The sequence below is a fragment of the Anopheles arabiensis genome, chromosome 3, assembly GCF_016920715.1.
Source record: "Anopheles arabiensis isolate DONGOLA chromosome 3, AaraD3, whole genome shotgun sequence".
Lineage (NCBI taxonomy): Eukaryota > Metazoa > Arthropoda > Insecta > Diptera > Culicidae > Anopheles > Anopheles arabiensis.
The window spans coordinates 15,038,132-15,048,297 of record NC_053518.1 but is presented as its reverse complement, the minus strand read 5'-3'; positions in this window follow the sequence as shown (position 1 = coordinate 15,048,297).

The following is a 10,166-nucleotide window of genomic DNA, read 5'->3' as shown; positions in this document are numbered from 1 at the left end:
TCCAAGCGGCTGTGTCCCTTGCACGTGGATAAAGTTCTTCACCGTGAAGTACTCTCGGGCGCTACTTTTGGACGCTATTTTTGTTTGCTTAATGCTGCAAACGCGTTTCAAGAGGAGTTTGGGCAGAGAAGTTTAGTTTGAGGATTGACTTTAAAGCAAGGTGTTTTGGAGCGGGCCAAACAATGCTATGGTAAACAGGAATAAACAATTACGTTAGTTGCAATCAAATCGATGATGATACTTACAAATGTTTGTTATTTTAAAGCGGGTTTCGAAACAAAAAGAAATAGCCAAATATTTAAGCTTTTCCAAACGAAACACAGACTCATACTTTAGACTCAAAGTTTTGAAAAATTGTTTAGATTTTTGCCCACTATTCATTCGCTCCATTCGTTGCAGCAAAGCATAAATAGACAATTTGAATTAAATGACCTCTTAATAATGATGTGCTTAAATTTGCTTGATTCTACTGTACGCAACTTCCCTTCCCGTGTTGCAAAAGTTTAATTAATATTCGACGTCGAAAAAAAGCCCGTAATGCTCTTGGTAGGTTGGTAATTTATTTTGCATCGTAAAGCATCACAATGGTTCAAATTTACCCTAAATACTAACCACAGTACTGTGATGGCGCTCGATTAAAGTACAGCAAAGCCTCACGTGGTCGGTGGTTGGGCACAGCCGGGGCACATCTGAAGATAAAAGTAAAATCGATTTTCATTATCTTTTAACGGCCATTTTGTGCATCGAAGTGGAGCTGGGCTGGCCGTTCTTATGTTTTTTTTTGCTTATCGGTTCTTTGTCTCACTCTGTAATGCCGTCACGACTGTACGCGGTGGTGGGCCGCGCGTTTCGCTCGATTTGCTGGACCGTGATCGTTTTAATGGAGTAGTAAATTGTGGTACTTGTGGTTTTAGAGCGAGAGAGGGGAAAAAAAGACGAAGCTTCTATTTTTTTGGTATTCAACACGCTACCACCATTATCTCCGCGTGCGTTTGGGTGCAGCTAAACGCGGAACGAATCAGCTCGTAAATTGATAGATCGTGTTTGGTTGCGATTTGTTTTTAATGGGGAAAAGTTTGGCTTATGCTGGTCGGGGCTAATGTGTGGGTCGGTATGGTATGACGCACTTCTTTCAAGGTTCAATCGATTGAATTACTTAGACAGTTCTTTTCTTTCGTTTATTTTCTGTTTCATGGGACTTCAAAACAATTGGAAATTTTAGAGATTCTCGTCGTTTAGAAAAAAACCAACGAAAACATATCCCGAGATGAAACGAAAACACTATGATGGATTGAAGACATTTTATCTTTCAAATGAAAATATGCACAATAATTAGTATCAATTTTATCACATGCTCAATTCATAGGAACATTAACAAGCTCTCATTTTGATTTTTGTTGGTCAGACCACCTGGCAAAACTTTTATATCATTGTTACATATTTGAACTTTATTTTCCGTTCTTTACCATTTGGTTTTATGGAATTCATCCTTTTTTCATCCATGCTTTTAAGGGTAGCTGAAAATAAATATAAATGTAGATAAAAAATGTTACATTAACTAAAAAAACAGTTTTATTATCAACAGTTTGGTTTTGTTGGCGTTTTGTTTAATTATTTCCAATACTGCGACTTCTTGATGACTGACTTCTTGGCGATTATTGATGAAAACGACTTTTGAATCGAAATTTTTTCGAAGGTTGCGGTAGCCATACACTAAATAGCTGAAGCAATTTGTTGGAAGGGGTTTGCCGGGGTTAAAAGTAGTAATTTTGATTTAGAAGACGAATATCATTCCAGGGAGCCACCTAACTTTGAATAGTTGAATAAGTAAGGATGACACTTAATGAAGGTCCTGCACAATCATAGGAATAAATGACAATTGGAGTATCTCAGGAAATGTTCTGCACGGTGTAGAATTAGGTCCTATTTGAACTCAAACCGAATGTCTTTAGTCTACTTTCAAGCAATTGTTCCTACGGTACAAGTTAAAACATACCAGGAGCGATAGAAACGTGAAGTTCTAGCCTTTACGCTTTATAGTCCATGCATTGTTCCTTCAACCAGCAGCATTAACCAGCATTACTCCTATTATGATTACGATCTTTAATACAATTATCGATGCATGAATATTGGCCTATGAGTCTTGTTTATTTTGCTCCATAAATAGGATACCAAAAATGCATTATCTTACATGCAAATTAGAACATTAGAGCATGAACAAAGAATGATAATTAATGGTTGTTCTTAAAAGACATTAGTAGTATTAACTGTCAGTGGAAAGCATTACCGGAATTTTAGTGTCTTTCTTAATAACTCTCATAACAAAAGTCGTTTCACTTAAACTAAACGAATAATATTCAACACGTCCTTCATCGCAAACATTAGCACAGCCAGCTGCTTTATGCTTTCTAATGGAAACTCAATTTGCAACCAAATGCATTCCCCCCGAAACCGCGTCGACCAGCCACAGAATTTATGTTTTTCGCAGCAAATAATTCTAAGTTATGGCTTAATTGCATTCCCCCCCTCCTCACTCACTCCGCCCGACTACTGTCCCCTTCCCCACAGAAAGGGGTTGGCACTGGGCATTACGCCGTCCCACCTACTAGCACCAGGTTAGATGCTACCCCAACCGTCTCCCATCCCCTCCGTTTGTCGATTAATTACACGGCGTCACAGCGTTCGAACGTTCAGCGAGCAGAACGAGCTGCAAGCAATGCTAATGATTCCAGACCCTCCCACAGGCACAGGTAGGAGTGTGGTGCCCCGTTTTTTTTTACGATGCCCCAAATAGCCACGGCCTGGAGCTCTGGCTCTGGAGAGCAGCCTGCAGGATAAATACATATTTACTTACCCGGCAGCAGAAGGGCAACCGGGGGGCAGTAGAAGACTCCGAGTACGACTGCTAATGACAGCTGAGCCACCGTAAATGAACGATGTCCATGGGACAAGTGAGAATTGGCTGGGGGTTTTTGTGCTGGCACCAACGCTGCTGCCTGGGACCGGGGGCGCTTGTTCGATGATAATGACTGTCATGAAAATGGTAGATTGCCAAAAATCGCTGTCTATCGAGCCGCTGTGAGCGTACTGCGTGTAGCCTGGTGGTGAATAAAATAATTTCCTGACCAAGCCGCCGGTTCAAAACCTGGTGGCACTGTCAGCGTCGGGCAAGCGGCGTTGGCAAGGGAATGCGATTAATTATTTCCGACGACTGATACTAATTTATGACTTTCAAAGTTCAATTGTGTGCTTCCCCACCGTTCGTCCGAAATGGGTAAAGCTGTGAAGCCCAACGATGGTGGGCCATGGAAAGAAAGTGTGCATAGTGTAAGCACGTCTGGGCACGTTAATCATACGATTGGTGCGTTAATTTCGTGCTTTATTTCAAACGCAGGATCATGCAGCCAGTGTAAAGGCAAACAAAAAATGTAATTTTGTAAATATCTATTTTGAGCTTGCAATTGTTGCCAAAAATGTTACCGATGCCACACAATTATCTTCACCTCTTGCGAGCAAAACAACTTTGGCATAGCAAAATAACATAAAAAATTGCCAACAAAACTTCCAATCGCTTCCGAACTGCTTCAACTTCCAACTGTCCGTGTTCGGGGCTCCCCACGGAGCGCCTGTCTGCAATAAGTTACGGACTGATTTATTGGCTCACTGCCGACGGATGTGTACAAATCAATTGTTCAGCTGAAAGCCAATCATAAATCAACATTTTCAGCACCACAATGCCTTCGCAAAATGAACCAGGATGTTTGTGCGTTTCAGAGTGTTGTGCTTTTTTTTTCTCTGCATTCGTTGCTTGCAGATGTGTGTGTGTATGTTGGTGTTTTTGTTTTTACTCCCAAAAGTCTTCTGTTTCTCGTTCATTTTCCAGCTCAACCCTGCCAACGCCTATGTGCGTTGCGGCCGTAGCAGAAGGGAAGGTAAAGCCCTGTTGCCCCTGTTACCGTTAATGGCTGTGCAGCCATTTGCACAGTGTGCTTACGGGCAAATAAATAGATCGATAAATTTTACAGGATGTAAACACACACACATGATTCTACCGATTTTACTGTGGGCTCTGGGGAGGCGTGGGCAATTTCCCTACTGGGCCCAGTAACCCGTTCCCGGCAACTCGATCGTGCACAACCTACACGTTTTCATCATTAAGCGGACGAAAGGCGATAACAATGGATTTATTAAATTACATGGATGAAAAAACGCAAACACACACACATACACATGGCTTGGGATGGCAATGGTCATTGCGTGGGAACAATATAATCAGACCGGTGGTAATGTTTTTCGTTAAAAAACATTTTGCTGTGCAAAATATGGACAGCGTATTTTATTTTTTGTTCGTTTGGTGTGCTGATGTTCTCATGCTGCCGTTAATGTGATGTGTTGTGGAAAATGTAAAATTTAAAAATAAATCAGCAATAACCTTATGACATCAGCAGCGAATTGTAGCGTGAATGCGTATTGGAGAGTCTTTAAAATGGTTTCATTGCAAAATTATGTTGCGGGTTTTGATATTGAAGTTGTAGACATAAAGTAGAATATGGTTGAAACCGAGATGAAGCCGAGTATATTTGTCAGTATGTCTATATTGGTTATTCGTTTAATTGTAGTAGTAATGCTGATGTGGCTGTTCAACCCCTGTTGGCCGAGTTGCTGGACAGTTATTAGTCTCAAAAATAACATTACATGTCTATATTATGGTCATTATCTCGCATGGTCTAATAAAAAGTCCGTCATGTTTTTAAGCTGTATGTACCGAGCATTACGTTCTGACTGATCAACCAATCACAGATTACCAAGCCCATGTGAGTGTGTCATACGCAGGCCTAAACCAAAACATGGGGTTTGCGGCAAACAATAAGAACCAAATACAAATGGTTTCTTAGGCAGGGAAACGAATAACTAGCCGGTAGTTAAATTCTGGTAAGAAAATGCTGCAAAGAAAAGAAATCCAAACCATAGAGATATGTGCATAAATTGTAGTTTAAATATAATTGAGTTGGTATAATTGAAGGCAACGAGTTGGTTTGGGACTGAATTCGAATCACAGAACGCATCGTTTACGTTCGAAAAAAAAGGAATAATAATAAATTGCTGCAAAACATTAACCTGAACATTTCATCAATGTGAAAGAAGAAATGCGTTGAGTGAACATTTAATCGATATGGAAATAGAATGCTGAGATAAATTCGGACTATCAAGATGCATTTCCACTAAACTTTCATTAATTCATGAAAAACATGAAGCCCTTGTGGCGGACATTTCTAGAAATAAAAAAAAATAATAAATACAAAGCTACCAACCCATCCAAGACCAAGGAACCCAAAAAATGATTAGATGTTGGACAGTAACGATGATCCATGTATGGAAAAAAGGATCAAGTATAGGGTATGAAATATTAATGTATTAGAGTACTATCTTGATGACTTCAACAAATACCAGATAATCATTCAAGTGTTTCTGATAGACTGATGTTCAATGTTTAGGCATAATATTTATGCTATGGTAAATTTCTGTTTAATTGATCATTTGTAAAATATTCACAATACCTGAAGAGTTCCCTTCCATTAGTCTCTAAGCATTTTGTTCAAAATCTTACAACTCAACAGCTAGTGTCGAAGGTTTTGAAGGAATAACACCATGAAACATCAATGAACTTCATAGGAAGACTCAAAAAACTTCATAGGATTGTGGCTATTTAAATAAGAAAAAATAGTAAAATTCAAATAATATTTCTTCCATTAATTATAATAATTTAGGCATCAAATCGGTATTATAAGTTTATTTTTAACAATCAAATTTCTAGCCGTTTACTACAAACAATCATCTGATTTCTTCACCTCACCAGCGTGTAGCAAGGGTCAAGTGAAAAAGAGCGTAAAGCTGCACACTATATTAATATTCTTCGCAACAACCGTTTCCGATGATCGTCCAAGCAGTTATTGATTCAAATATGACAATTACCGACAGAAATTGAAAGAAATCCTGCCGCACATGGTTCACGCTCGTTGCTGATTCAGCTCAGCGTAAAATCTTCAACAAAGGAGGACACAGAAAGCAAAAAAAAAAAATGAAACAACGCCACTACCACCACTGGCAGTCGGCACAATAAAACTAGCTAGGTGCCAAAACAAAACCGAAGCATGTATTTGCACTACAAATATTAGCAACAACGCAAAACAAAAAAAAAACAACAACAACCATTCAGTACCATTGCCAGACCTCTGTCGAATGTGTACTAACAACAACGAAGCGAAAACAACAGACAAAGAAAGAGAAAAAAAATAAACGGTGCAAATTGAGTCGTTCCTAGAGCACGTCGGTAATCGTCAAGCTGTAATTTCGAAGCGATTTCGAAAATTATTCACGTTTTACCGTTTTCTACCGGCACTGGCAGTATATCCCTTTGCATCAGCTTAGTCGGTTGTGGGTTTCGGAACCAGAGCCAGCGAGTGAGCGAGCGAGTTGTAATCGAGCAACTTCCAGCGCAACTGTAGGTGTGTATGTACCTGTCCGAAGTTGGGGCACTCCATGGGCTCCATGGGGAAGGGGTCATGGAATACTTCTGGGGAGGCACAACACACACAAAAAACACAGAGGAAGGCAAATTGTTCTTACTGTTTAAAATTCCCCACAGGTTGTCCGTTTGCACATAATCATCGGCCCACTTCACCTACCCCGTGGCACACCCCGTGGGTGTTTGTTATTCCGGCCCGGCTAAGCTGTCTTTTGGGGATGTTTTTTTCTTTCTTAACCCCTACTAGAGCTTGGGCTTCTCTTGGGCGTTTGGTACCGTTTTGGATGTACTATTGATTCAGATTTTCCTTTTCTGCTAGTAAAAGGTAAGGTAAGGAGGGTGTACTGAGCTCCAATCCTTCCCACCTTTGCCATCTTGAGGTAAAAGCGGAGGCAGTAGCATGGTGTTTGCTCGTGTTTGGTACAACAATTTTTTGGCAACTAAAGCAATTTGCTGCAGCTTCATAAAAGTAGGATTTTTCGTAAAGTTTTGAACCAGCACAGATTTCGCCCGCAAACGTTTGATAATGTTCACCGGAACACGTGGGCAGAAACGAGGAGGGGCTTCTGCAGACAATTTCATGCCCCAATGCTGGGTCATGTGTTTTTTTGTTTTATTTTTTGTTCTGATTCGCAGATGTGGGTTTTACTGGGAAACATGTGATGGTGTACACAGTGTGTGAGATCTTTGGCGGTGGGGTGTAAGTGTAGAATGGTGTGCGATGACAAATATGTAATTTGGGACTTTTATACTTGAGCACGGCAACTTTAGCCAATGAATAAGGTATGACATTCGTTAGGGTCTTAATTGAAAAGACCTTTACTTCTGTCATTCGAGATTACTTTTCAGTCTTATATCAATTGGTCATTTCGAACCTCTTCAAACTTAAACCACCAATTGAAGCTGTTGCAAAGCTTAGCCAAAATTGGGAACAAAAATCCCATAGTGCATCTACGTCACCATGCACAAAACTCCAAGCCATGTGCCACATCTTCTTGGTGCTTATACTTTGGTTCCCTTCCCGTCGAAAATGTGCAGACGTAATACTGTGTAGTAGCAGCAAAATGTTGCTTTGTTGTTCGGTTTTGTTCCTCCCAGTAACACTATCCACCGGTAGCGCATTTATCTCGCGAGAATCGTGATTGTGGTTTACAAGTACCTTCGACCGAAACAAAGATCCTAGCTATTTGCCTTCCGCTACCGTGCTGGGGGGAAGGAGAGTTAGGCCACTCGTACACTATAAAGCGTTTCTTTTTGTTTTAGCCCTCCGAGTTTAGCTCGCGAGCGGTGTGGGAAGGTACTTGGGCACTGGGCAAACTTCGCCAAAGAACGGCAAATAGTTGTCCGTGCATGATTTTCTTGCAAAGCCACCCGCTTTTACGGGGTGCATTCGGCTAAATCTTGTCCGAAAACTTTTCCCGCCCAAAGTTTAGTCGTGCATGTTTGCACCCGCTTTTACAAGTCGCGGTGACCGATACCGGGACAGACACACCGGCTAGGAAAGCCTTCACATGTGTCTTGCTGCATACAATCGGAGGATCTGTCCAGAGTTTGCTGTTGCTTCGAGAGTCTTCGCGGACTGTAAAAGCGGTACTGTCCGGGGCTAGAATTTCAATTGTGATGAATCAGCACAATTTGGATGGACAAATATTGGGACGCCGCTGATTGATAAGCCGGGTGAATTGGGGTGGTGGGTGCTTGCAGAATGCGATACAAACCTTACGACTGGCCGGTGCACGAAGACTCCTGCCGTCTGCGCGAAGGGCCGCATGGTGCTCAAACAGAAATGATTTATGCTAATACGTGCCCTGTTGGATGATCTAAATGCTCTGCTGAGTATAGCGATTCGAGCGGGTGGGGCAAGGTTTTTGGCCTCGTGAGACTTTTTGGCAAAGGCATTTCTGCGGACACGGCAAGGACAATGGCCAGAAAGGGCAAGGATCCCACCTGGGGTTGGGGTGGAAGATGTATAACAAATGAACCGGCCTCAAGGTAAGATGGCAAGAACTCATTATTTTTGCTGACTTCTCTCCACGGACACTCTGGTGGGGAGTGGGGGAGTGACACGTGGCCTGGAGTAATGCGCTGTTTTGACATTCGTTTGCGAAGTTCTCTAGGGTGATGGGCGATTTTGGTGAGTTGGGGGCTCGATTGTTGAAAAGAAAATGCAAAACGGGAACAAACGAAGGCGCTTCCATTTAAAAACAGGCCGACAAAAATTGCGACAAAATTGAAACGAGTTTATGATGAGTTTTAATACGTATTTACGGCGTGCATCTTTAGCCAGCAAACAATTTTTAATTTATTATATTAAGCATGAAGAATGTTTTAAGTGCCATCTACACAAATTTTCAATTACAATTTTTTAAAACATATTAAATTCTGTAAGTAAGTTGCAATGTTTTTAATTTTACCTTTTCAAGTGCAGTAATATGGATCCATTAAGACATTTTTGTTTAAATGTTCTGTAAAAACTGATAATTATGATTTACTGATAATTTGTATGTATTGAGCGTATACTGCCAACCCCTGTCTATCATTTTAATGCATTGATTGTGAAAATTGCATGTAAGTTTTCCTAAAATTGTGTTGCTCGGGTTGAGTGAAACTATCCTGAAAATGTGTGGAGTCCATTCACGTTGATCAAACAATTACCTAGAGATTGTTTGTTGATGGCTTCTTGTCAATTGTATTCACTCGCGAATGCTACTCTCTGCATGTTACTGCACAGGTTGTAACGCGCTACATCTTGACCTTGACTAATTGTGGTTTCTCTGATCGTATCATTTTAACATACGGTGAGGCTCATAACGTTTTTGATTGTCTTTAATTTAACATGTTCTCCAATGACTTTTAGATTTTTGCTCGTCCTAGAATACTGAGTGTCCTACTACATGTTAACATATATTCCACAGGCGTATGTCATCATCCTTTAATATCACAATCTCAATTACAATTGCAAAACTAAGTAGTAAATTTAATAAACTCCATAATTAAACTAATCCAAATTTAAGTCAAAATGAAGCCTTAACTCATCACTCGACAGTCTGCGGAGTCGATTCCGATCTAAGTCCAAACATATTGGAACCGACTCTGGAAGGTAGATCCGCTCAGTATTATCCGGAGTCGTTTGGAATCGTCTGAAGCCATCCGGAATCGCCCGGAGTCGGAATCATCCAGATTCGACCGAAGTCGGAGTCATCCGTAGTTGTTCAAAATTAGAGTCATCCGGAGTCCGTGTCTGGAGCTGTCTGAAGTCGTCCAGCTCCTACTTCGGAGTCGTCAGCCTCATACTACGGAGAAGTCCTGCTCCAACTCTGCATGACTCCGACTCCGGACGAACTAGTGATTCCAATACTTCCGGAGTTGAAATCGGACTAATAATACCTGAAGTCGCTTCGGCTTCGTGAGTGGGCTCCAGAGAGCACACCACTACAACATTGCTAGCTTTTATTTAAAATTAGATTTCAAATAAAGTGTATAAAACCTCAAAAACATTTTGAAGCAGACAATAAATTCTCTATAAGCTCTTAAAGCTCCCAACGAACAATACTCCCTTAAGCAAGTCGAACAAAGAAAATAAAACTACGAATTCGTTCTACGAGTTTGGTGACGAAAGAATCGAAGAACAAATGACAAA